The 12,114-nt window shown below is 44.7% G+C and overlaps 1 protein-coding gene across 4 annotated transcripts in view; it reads left to right on the top strand.

Annotated features, from left to right (window-relative positions):
* KLHL24 (kelch like family member 24) overlaps positions 1 to 12,114 on the top strand; it is a 96,257-nt gene that overhangs the window by 4,552 nt on the left and 79,591 nt on the right. Inside the window, exon 1 of one of the 4 annotated variants that reach the window (XM_073581262.1) lies at positions 375 to 479. The exons of the other annotated variants lie outside the window; for them this stretch is intronic. The gene's annotated coding sequence lies outside the window, so the exon portion shown is untranslated. Of the gene's footprint in view, positions 1 to 374; positions 480 to 12,114 lie in introns of those variants that run through there. 4 annotated transcript variants of the gene reach the window in all.

Raw genomic sequence — 12,114 nt, 5'->3', positions numbered from 1 at the left:
ATAATATCTTATTTGCCAGGGCAGTGGGAATCACTGGTAATAACTGGAATATCGCATTGTAAGTGTTCAAAGAGCGGTTCAAACTAATTAGCGACATGTTCCCATCTTATTAAAGCGGCCGAAACAGCAAGTTTCCCATATCCCATTGTCTATGGGACTTCCATAAATAGTGGCTCTGTACTCGGCTTTCTCTTTCAGTCCTCTAGATAGTGAATGGCGCGGAGGCTGAGCATGAGCTTCTCTGCTCCATTCAAGATGGGGTTCTGCAGCGCCTGCTTCTCAGGATCACTGGGCGCCTATACTTTTGGCAATAGCCCCTACTTCTAGGATGTGACATCATGGTGGGTGGCGGTGTGACCTCTGGTGCTGATGTAGTGTTGTTACTCCTCCTTTTAAGCCTTCCCTGCTCAACAGCGCCTCCCCAGTAACCTGGCAGTGCAGGGAACTGCTGCTGACCCCATTCAGACTGGACAGAGCAGGTAAAATCAGCATAGTGGTGGATTCCTATCTCAGTGTTGCATGCCCTTTATTCCAAGAGGTCGGACCCCCGCCAGCCTATCCTAGCGATGTACCCCCACTTTATAAGAACAACCCCTTTAAGTAGAATGAATATGTTTGGGTCCCTAACAAGCAATGTGGGCCCTCAACCGGTCTGTGCTTTCCCCTGTATGTCAGCATTGCCGCCTGTATTGTAATGAAAAGTCATTGGGCGCCCTGGTACTTGTTGTCCCCAGCTGCCAGAGACAGGAAGATGGCCGAGGTGTGGAGAGAGGACGGCAGCAGTCAGGTCTCCCATCGTGGGCTATGAGGTGAGGTTGGCTATGGCTCCTGGTTGCCTGGAGATCAGCTGTATGACAGAGATCTCTGCCTCGGGTTACAAACGTCTCCTCAGAAGATGTCACCTGTGAGCCGCTCACCTGTCCTCTCTCACCTGTACACAAAGGCAAACAGCTCCTCTCCGGGGCCGGCCTCGCCTCAGCCCGTCACGTGAGCCGGCGTACCATGTTTATTTACACCGTGTCCCAGCAGAGGGGAGGGCAGGGTGTCGTAACATTAGGTAGGGTTATTTACTCTCCTCCAGCCGGAGGCACCTCGCTCAGCTGGAATCATATGCCTGATAGATGTGCGAGCCCTGTCTGTCGTGTCCTGTCCCTCATCAGTCCACGTGACGCGTAGGAGGAGTGCGGAGGGGTCGTCCCATCAATCCACCGGGTGACAGCTGGGGCCCCGACCAAGGGAACCCCCAGCCATTATGGGAATGGGAGTCCCACGTCGCCTCGGTCACTGGAGCGTCACCGTGGCGTGTGGTCCACAATGGCGCCATACTTCTGCTCTGTCATTATATTATGGGCTGATTGTGAGGAGGCCGGAGCCCGACCTGTGTCAGTCTCTATAGAGAATACGACAACTCTCATAAAGCAAATGGACCCTCAGAACGTTAACCATTGCTCGGACACCAGTTCTCAGGATTGATCCGATCCCAGCTGTCGGACCCTCAGTGATCAACAAGTTATCCCCTATCGCATGGATAGGCGATGGCTCCTAAATTTGAGAATACCCCTTTTAAGTGTAATTTAAAGGGATAATCTCAAATTCCCCATGCCTCCTAATCCACCGTAGCACTCTGAAGCCCCTTTTTCGACTCTAGTAACGTCCTTGTTCTCCTAATCCAACCTTTACATGTGTGCCAACACCAGGACCAGTCCGGCGGGGCATCGCGTCCCCCAGACTAATCCAATCTGTAATCCTTGGCATGACTGACATCCTTCCCAAATACTGAAGTCATAGCCCCCCATGGGAATAACTTCCAAACTTGAGAATAGCCCTTTAAGGGCCTCTTACACTGGTCAGTAATCCCTCAGATCTCCTGAATGTTGGCGGACGGACGGAGCATGGGAAGCCATCAAACGCTTTGATGATGGCGTAAAGATCATCGTCTGTCGGCAGCACATCCCCTCATGTCAACAGGGAATATGCTGCAGATGATCAAACTGTATGCAGCGGTGCAATAATTGTAGTCACGGCCAATAGCGTAGACCTGGTGTTTAACCCTTTGTGACCCCCCCCAACCCTCTTGTTATCCCCTAGCGATGTTCTTTGGGTTTCTAATATAAATCCGCCACTATCTGATCCCGGGCGATAATTTCGGATATCAGCGCAGCTTCGGTACTTTGTTTCTGCAGTAACGCAGAGTGGGACGTGCTTTATCTCAGTGTTTCCACCCGGGGCGGCCATGTCCTCCGAGCACGTGGGAATGTTGATTGTGTGACACTAGTGGTGACGCGTGGGTTAACTGTGGAGCGTGTGAGCCGAGCTGCACCCCCCGCTGCGCCGGCACGATACGGTTACACGTCGGCCTGGCCTCATTTCCATCCTGCATTGTTTCTCGCCGTTCTCTCCTCCTCTGTTGCTGCCAAAGTTTTGCGAAAAGGAAACTGATCCGGCTGCAGTGAGGAGTGGAGCGTGCGTCGCTCGCAGGTCACCTGGACACCACCGCGCTCGTCCAGCGCCAGCTATGTGCATATACTGTGGTACCGCTAATAAATAGGGTTAGTATTGACCTCGGTGACTCGCTCCGAGAATACTGTCACTCGGGATTTCACTTCTCTAACCCCGGCTCCATTTATATACTTGGGCCCTTAAGCTAAATCTATTCACGGCTGATTCTAGCGCTGGTGTAAGGTCCCCACCCAGAACAAAAACAACTGTGATTTCCCTGGACCCCGGTGACAGGAAAGACTGAAGGGGCTGCGGCACTAAATCACACATAGTGACGTGTCATTGCACAGTGCCCCTTTATACTGGCAAACATGGCTTCCAAAAACAGCAACCGTCTAGTCCTTGGACAGTGTAATATGTTGGTGCGCCATTTATAGGGAACCTGTCAGCATGGTTTTACATACAGACGTGGTGTGGCTGTATACTGTAGATGCTTATCCCTTAATAAAAATGGCGCCTTTTTTGTGCAGATCTAATGTGCCAGACATGTGAAATCTAGTCTAAAATGTGTATGACAGGTTCCCTTTAGGTGAAATCACCAGCGGCAGTACCAGACACAACCTGTGAACAACAGGGGCGCAGTAATGGCGCAGCTACATCTTTGTAATGTTAGGATTGTACAATGAATTGCTGACGTTTAGTGACGTGCTTCTCGACTGGTTTTCACGGGTGAAACGTAATATAATTGTATTTGGTCAAACTGAGCAGCAAAAAGAACACAAACCCCAAACCATGAGAATTTGCAATAAAACCGCATGTGGTTTTTTTTTTTTGGGGGGGGGATCTTTCGCCATAAGCATCGGCGGCTTACCTCCCGGAAAGTGAAAGGGTCGGGCATAATAAGTCGGGACCCCCATACACATTAGGTTCCATTGATATTGGCTTGTTCGGCTGACTATAATTTGGATGCGTGTCTTTAATCATATACACTGAAGGCATGACGTAATGGAATATTGAATACTTCGTGTGACCAAAGTCTATGGGGGACAGTCTAGTGGAACTTTTTTTTTTTCTTAAAAGGGTCTGTACGGAGATTAGAAGTTAGACGTAATTCATAGGATGGGAGATAACGTCCTGATCACAGGGTGGCGGTCCGATCACTTGGCTGTCCCAGGTGTTCCCATCAAGAATGAATGGAGCCTATGCTCGACCCCTGCTCTTTTCGCCATTCTCGGCTGGACCCCACCAGTAATGACGTGATCTCTTATCCGATGGAAGGGGGGTAACTTTCAATCTTGTTACAAACCCTTTAATGTGGGGAAATGACTACAATACACTGACAGGTTATGGCACCGTCAGTAGGATGGGATGATGGAGACCCTTCGTTGGTGAGCACCTTGGCCCATTCTGTAAATCAGCCCTGGTGCCCTGAATGTGAGTGGTGTAATGGGGAATAGTATAATTATCAGTTCCCCAATATAATATTGGTATTGAGTTGCTGACAATGCACCCGTCGTGATTTTGCATGGCTGACAATGTGCCGTAGAGTTCACCGAGACGTCCCGACCCCTGGTAAGGGGCATTGCTGGTTCTGGCTGCAGGCGTGTGCCATCTGCTCTGGTCTCGGACTCCGTTCACCTTTCGGCATTGTCTCCCTATTTGAATATTCGGTTGACACAGGCCGTGTTTGTTCTGCTTTCCATACTGTGTCGGTTTGGCTCAGGTCAGAGGATTGGTTAGATCACTGCTCGGCTGTTGCTGAGGAGCTTATTTTAGTCTGTGAGCGCTTCAGTTGTCTTTTCTTTGAGATCCGGGCCTTCTGCCAGCACGTTAGGCCTGGGGCAGGCAACGAATCTGTGCTTGTGTCGGCCTCCTGTATCGTTTTTTTTTTTTTCAGCTGTTTTTCTGATTTCCCTGTAATTCACAGAAGAGGAAGGGACGTTTGCTTTGTTTCTACTTTTAACCCACAAGGAAGCTGACGTCTGAGACTGCCTCATGTTCGTGATCACTTTTTTTCTCCCTCTTGTGTTTACCAGGATGTTCCTCGGTTTCGTTTTTTTTTTTGCTATTTAAAGTGACGCGGTGTTTTTTTGCGGCTACGTCAAAATGTTTTAACAATGGTTTTTAAGTATTTTGTGTCTTATATATGACATCCACACATAGGCGGCATAATATATAGCAGCTGAGTAAAAGTAGATCTATAAAATCACATAATCTAAGGTGCTCATCAGCTGGTAGCAGTTTTCTTCTATAGGACTGGTAATCGCTGGCAAGAAACTGTAGAAGTATCTTAAAAGGCGTCATATATCTGAATCTGAGGAAGGAGACATTGCTGGTCTTTATTTCTCTACAGCAGATACATGGATACTGGTATTGGATCCCAAGAAATGTAAAGGGGTTCTCAATGAATACATGTTGACAGCCAAAAAAATCAACTTATCTCCTATACATACAATGGGGGATAACTTGCTTAATTTTGGGGGTACAACTAGGATCCAGAACATGGAAGTTTGTAACCCCTAGAACCGTTCAGTTCTCTACAGCTGTGTCCTGAGCAAAGCTGCATATACATGGCCTCCACTCCATTCATTGTCTATGGGACTGAAGGAAGTAACCGAGGGCTGTGCCTACACCATGAATGGAGCCGAGGCCCCACTCCTCCATTCAAGAATAAGCTGTAAAGACCAGTTCTAAGAGCCCTGTTCTCAGAATCACAGTGGATCTCACCTCCTGCATTCAGCAAGTTATGAACTATCATATGGATAGGGGATGACTTATTTTTTGGGGGGCTTACTCTTTAAGGCCACGATACACGTTTGATAATAGTTGGTTGAGCCCATCAATCTCTAGTCGGATCGGTTATCTCCCACCTCTCCCCCAACAGATGTCGTTAGGGACATAAGGATCTGCAGTTCTCCCTCTCCTATGCCAGTTCTACTCCAGTGGTCATAAAGTGGAAAACTGGAAGGACAAAAAACGCAACAGGGTCTTATCCCGATAATAAGTGGGGAAAATGTGGGCAATCGTTCTTACATAGTCGGGCTGTGTGCCCTCCACCACTAAAATGCTTAGGCGGCTGCAGACCCATGGTGTTGGAAATGCCAAAGGCTGAGACCAGATGAGTTTAAACTGTGCTGCCATCTGAAAGATGAGGAGGAGACAGAAATCCAAGATTGTTTTTATTGACCAACCCGTTTCAAATGCTGTATTTTGTCCTGATGAAGAAGTTTGAAACTTCAAAGCGCGTTGGCCAATAAACCACAATCTTAGATTCCTGTCTCCTCCCGTTTGATTCAAGTCTTTTGCAGCTCTACTCCAGTAGCAATGCTGTGGCGAGGACAACATGTGACCACTGACTGTAGCAATGAGGTCACCGCTGCTGCCAGTGAGTGGCTGAAGCGGTCACATGACATGTCGAAGCAGCATCATTGGTCCCAGGAAGCTCTAGGATTGGAATGGCGGGGCACCATCGTCTAGAGCAAATGTAGGCCATTTCCTTAAAAGCTGAGAAAACTGAATGCCAATATCTCCAATGTGAGTGCTGAACATTATATCATATGTAGTGGATCAAGGCGTCTATCAATGCATTAGGCTTGTCATACTAGGGTCCAGGGCATTAGAGGACAGTCCCTGTGGGAGCTGTAATGGTGGTTGCACCCATACAGTAGTATAGCAAGTCATCATATAGGATCGGGATGTGAGAACTGGCCTGTATGCATTTTGCAGTACAGAATACAGCGCCATCAGTCCCCCATTTCTGTGGCTGTGTCTGGTACTGCATTTTGGCCCCGTATACTTGATTATCAACGTTATGGTATTCACTTGCATTTTTGCACTCTCTAGCTGACAGATATCATTTGTTGACAAAAAAAATGGTGGGACGTTATCCAGATAGCAGGGTTAAAGGGTGCTTCATAGTGATGAGTGAACATGCTGGGATAAGGTGTTATCTGAGCATGCTCGTGTGCTAACCCAGTGTCTTCGGCGTGCTCGAAAAATATGTTCGAGTCCCCGTCGCTTCATATCTACTGGCTGTTCGACAGCCACAACACATGGAGGGATTGCCTAACAAACAGGCATTCCATTGGTTGCAGCTGTCGAACATCTGCGAGACTTGCAGCCGCGAGGACTCGAACATATTTTTCGAGCACGCCGAAGACAGTCGGTTAGCACACGAGTACGCTATCCTTATTTATTATCGATCAGTAGCGCAGCAGATATCATTTGTTGGCACTTTCCACTAATTCTGTGTAACGCTAGCTTTACCTTGTGTTACTCGGCCCTGCATATCACAATGGTTCTTACCCCAGGGAATAAAGCACGCCGGAATAACACATGGAGGCGCAGATGTTTGTGGTGTGCTGGCGGCGGACTGACATTATTGGCATATTACATATCAGATCCTTTGTTAGTCTAGAATACCACTGTTTATCTTTCTGAGTTTTGGTCCCAGCATTCATCGGGCTCCTGAAATACCTCTTTGTGCTTTACAGAAATGAGAAAAGCAAGTACTTGAACTGTCAATGAACTGCAAGTGAAGGGGACTTGTCAGTTCTCCAATCTTGACTTTCCACTATGAATTGTTTAGTGATTTTCTGGAAATGCGCCTTACCTTGTTTTTCCACTGCAAAGTTGTCACATACGAGACCTATGATCAGAGATCTTATCCTACCTACTAGGGGACATCCCTGTTAAACATATGTGGCACATGGACCGGTCTTACCCTTGGGACCCTCACCTATTGGAAAAAAGGGATTCCCATTCTTTGATTCCTGATCTCTACACTCCACACCATTGGAGAGGTAGCCATGATGGTGCATTGCTGTATTGACTGAAGACCATGGGAGTAACGGAAAGTGACTCTGCTCTCCATTGGGCTTTGTGGACAAGATGATGGCTGTGATTTGGCCAATGAAGGTCAACAGTGTATTAAAAAAAACAATCTATATACATTATTTTATGACCAGTGCCAATGGTCCGATTCATTCTGGCTTTTACTCCTGTTCTTTATCTGTTTTTCATTTTGCACCTTATTCCTGCTCTAATTTTTTTTTACATTTTTTCCTTTATGTTATCTGTTTTCGACTTTTTTTTTTATGTTCGCCTTTTTGTTTTTGCAGGTTTTGGGGTTTTCAGCTGATTTATCAGTTGCCGCTTTTTTAAAAAGTCACGAAATTTTAGTCCAAATGTGCTCCAGTCTACCCTGGAGTCATTTTATGTACCGGTATGCCAAATTTTTCCAAATGTTAGTGGAAAATACAAACTTTTTGAGCTAAAAAGGTTAAAGGCAAAGGTAATGAACATTTTTGAAAATTCATGAACCATTGTGCATCATTTTAAATCATTTGCCCCAATGAGCTTCAACTCCTAATATTGGACTCAAAAAAGAAAAGTAACCCCAAGTTCTTCTGCACATGTTTTTATAGTTCTCTTTAAAATATATATTGGAGGCCAATCTATGTTTGTTGCCATTTGTTTTCTGGTCTTGATTTCAGAGTTGTCGATCTAGTAAGGGTCCCTAGTAATACAAGAATTAAACCCAACTTCAACACTATATAAGTTGTCACCTAAATACAATTAGATAACAAAACCAGCACTGGGATACAGCAATTTTACTGTTCAGCATATATGCGCCATATCCCAATTTGCACATACATAATAAATACCAATGATGAAAGCCAAAAGTAATGGCTACACACATGTATAAAAGCTGAGACAATAAGGAAAGAGGCGTTCACTTGGATGAAACGCGTTGGGACACCCGTTTAGGGAAAGTGCAGGGCATGTGCAATATAGGGTTAGATGTGGACTGCCCTTGTCGGGGCGGGAGTTTTGGGGGATTGCTAGCCCCATAGGGATTGACAGGGTATTGTCTTCCCAACCTTCTGTTCCACGGACCTTCGTTAACATATAGGATTCCTGAAGACTCCCGTCTTGCTTTCAACTTTTTGGTGAGATTGTTCCAATTTCTTTCCGTATTGTCTCAGCTTTTTATACATGTGTGTAGCCATTACTTTTGGCTTTCATCATTTGTCTTTATTATGTATGTGCAAATTGGGTTATGGCGCATATGTGCTGAACAGTAAAATTGCTGTATCCCGGTGCTGGTTTTGTTATCTAATTGTATTTAGGTGACAACTTATATCCTTAATAGTGTCGAAGTTGGGTTTAATTCTTGTGTTACTAGGGACCCTTACTAGATCGACAATTTGAAGTAATTTTTTTGGTGACACACGCTTTTCAAGTCTTTTATCGAACAGAGTAAAAGTTACGTTTTAAATTTCACCCATTGCTGTATATTGATTTTTCCCTTTTTTGGTGAATCTCTTGTATGTCAATTTTTGACAAATTGTTCTTGCTTTATAGTGTTGATTTCAGAGGTCGGTAAAGGTGTGATAAATGTTTTTTTTACATATTAGTCAGATACTGAAGGGTTCCAGGAGGATAAGGGTGATAAGGCCAGCCTATCCGACATATGTATTTACAGTATGTATGTGGTCGATACATCTAAGGATAGTTCTTTTCAGTGGATGCCTATGAAACCTACTAAAGCATTGGATTCCAAGAGCTGGTTTTAGAGCCTCCATTATTTTCTATATGTCAGGGGTAAAAACAATAGTCTTTTTTAAAAAATATTACTTCCTTGAAAAAGAGGACTTGTTGACTAATGACTTACATACCATCAACGCTGATGGAGATGGGTCAGTTCACCTCTACAAGGTATTGGATTATCTTGGAAGAAGCAGAAGGCATCATCTCAAGAAAAACAAATACGCAACCTGTCGAAAGAAGCGCTATGAAAAAAAATAAAATGCAAAATGCCTGACATAAAAGTCAAAATAGATATATGTCGCATCATTCAGGAGCTTGTGCTGGTGGGGAAGATTTCACGGAAGGAAATATTTTCTTGGTCATAGACTTCCTGTCACTCGCCCGGTAGGGAAAACACAATGAAGAACAGTTTACCCTCCATTTGTAGCAAGAATTAATTTAGTATCTGATTTGTAAAATTTAGGTGCGTTGTGCTTACTCAGGATAGACTACTCTGCTTTCTTTGGAAAAAGATGTTCAATAAAAGATGCCATTGCCCTGGAATATCCAAAGTTCTCTCTGTAATACCAAATCTTGTAACCGGGTTTGTTCACACCAAGCTTTTTCATGCTGGAAACGAAAGCTGAAGCTTACCACCATGGGTTTGCATGTTTATTAGACTGGGTTCAGACAGGCGTTTTTCATGGTCTCATATATGGCCTGTAATGCCTGGACTGACCGCGGGTCTTAAAACTTGAACTTACAGCTGCCACGGGTTTACCGTGACAGAGAGGCACCAGAACACTGCAGTGTTTGATTGCCAGTGTTAGTCTTGTACTGCCTGGTGTGGAGGTGTCGGTTGTTGGTAGAGGCTTTTGAAGTATTGTTCTGTGATTGTCGCTTGGTGTTTTGGCTTTGTGCAAATCCTCGTCCTCTCCTATATGGTTTACTTACCTTTTCTCCCCAGTGTTCCTCTCTGTTGTCTGTGAGTATGTTTGTTATTTTCATTTATCCATGTACGTCCTCCCTTGTTAGTCTATTTTGGGCATATACATGCACTATTACTCCCCACTTCCCTGAGTGGGGGAGGGGGACAGAAATAGGGCTGATTCAGAAGTTATCCGGGGGGCAGGGATAGATATGGCGCCCCTAACGTTAGGGACAGGGAAGGAGCCCCTGGCCCTGGCTATCTCGACAACAGAGTTGTGACAACAGCCTTATATGTGTTTATGAGGCTGTAAGTTTGGGTCGAGAGACCTGCGTCCATTCCGGGTATTGCAATCTGTATATGGACCGTGAAATTCATCCATCTGAACCCAGCCTTAGCCTAAGGGGGCTAATCCACGTGTGTCTACTTGCCCAACGTGTCATTTAATAAATCAATGTCGAAAACCATTTTAGAAAACATGTCTCAATAAAAGCAGCCACACAGATCCAAAATTTGAAACCCAGAGCATACCACTAATAGTCAAGAGCCCAGGCTTCCACCTATGATGCTGCTCTATAGATGTGGGGTACAGTACCCTTAAAAAGCTATCTCTGCTCACCTTGATTGATCACATTTGTTATTTCTGTGCAAATATTTAAAGACTTTCTTCCATGAAAAGAAATAAAGAAATGTATGATCTATCCCTCAGGATAGGTGATAACTTCTAGATTGGTGAGGGTCCGACCACTTGAAGCACTACGATCATTAGAATGATATTTGCCCCATTAATTTTTTTATGGGGCTTCCGAGCAATGTGGCAGTCCCCATAGAGAATAAATCAAGCATAATGTGCACTGCTGTTCCATTCTACTGGGATAAAAGTGCCTTGTTCTGAAACTTCTTTGCACCAGTCAACAATATTGTTCCATGGCACATTAAAAATGAAGCAACTTTGCATGTAGACTTAATTAAAACCATCCTGTTGCCCTCTTGCTGTCTTAAGTGTCTCCAACAAACCCCGAGTCCTCAGCTTCTGTTGACAGATTTCACTAGGAACATGTTGTGATGTGTTAAAAAAACTTTGAGGTCTCCATCAGTTAGTCTCCCATGAATGTGCCATGTCCTTCTGTAGTGGGGAAACGCTTGAGTCACTTATTTCGGAGCCGTATGCGTTCAGTTTTGATCTGTTATAGACTTGCTGTGTCTAAGCTGGTGCCAACACAGAGCGCTCCGAACTGGAGCAGATGGGCTAAGGCCGGATGTTGGGATTGGCGCAGCGCTGATAATTAAGTACATTACATCAGTCATTTCTATATATTTCTGTGTCAAACGCATCGGAACTGTTCCCGGGAGATGAATGGTGAGATGCTGCTGCCACACAATAGTGTGTGACACAAAGACCGGCCTGAACTTGTTGAAATGCCCTCTGATGTTCTACCCTCCATTGTATTCATGTCGGCATTTGTAGGAACTTGCAAACTACCATCTTCGGTGCCAAGTTATCTCTCTAACAATTCATGCATGCACGGATAGTACAGGCTGTTAACACATTAGAGGCCATTTTATAGGGAAGACGTCATCAGAAAATAACCTACTGTTTAAGTTAGATTGTTTGTGTTACATGTAGTTTTTAAACATTTTTTGACATATCAATATTTCTTGGAAAACCAAAATTGGTAATCCTGCAATTTTCACATTGGCCACTAGATTCTTTTTTAAACTACTCTTAATTTCCTGTCCATTCAGGAAGAATTTTCAGCAGGCTCCTTATCATTAGAGGCTGGGTTTTAATGACAGGTAACGCCTCTATACACAGCTGATAACACAGGGGCCACCAGTCATAATGTGGGATGTCACACCTGACCCTCCTCCCCCTTCCTTCACAATCACCCTTGCAGATTCTCATTATATGCTTCATTACCAAAGATAGGGTCTAGGCCTGACCATTGTGGCTATGTACAGTACATGTGTTGTTCTTGAAACAACAGGAAGTTAGAGCTTGAAAAACCCCTAGTGGCCAGTGAAAATGGCAAAATTTCTCATTTTGTTTTTTAAAATATGCATGTAATTCCAAACCTGAATTACAGTTGTGCTCAAAAGTTTACATACCCCACCAGAATTTTTGCATTCTTGGCCTTTTTTTCAAAGAATATGAATGATAGCACCAAAACTTTTTCTCCACTCATGTTTACTGATTGGGCAAAACCATTTATTGT

Source organism: Dendrobates tinctorius, unplaced genomic scaffold (genome assembly GCF_039654945.1).
Source record: "Dendrobates tinctorius isolate UK_male_01 unplaced genomic scaffold, ASM3965494v1 ptg000069l, whole genome shotgun sequence".
In the NCBI taxonomy this organism is placed as follows: domain Eukaryota; kingdom Metazoa; phylum Chordata; class Amphibia; order Anura; family Dendrobatidae; genus Dendrobates; species Dendrobates tinctorius.
This window is presented reverse-complemented; position numbering and strand designations above follow the sequence as displayed.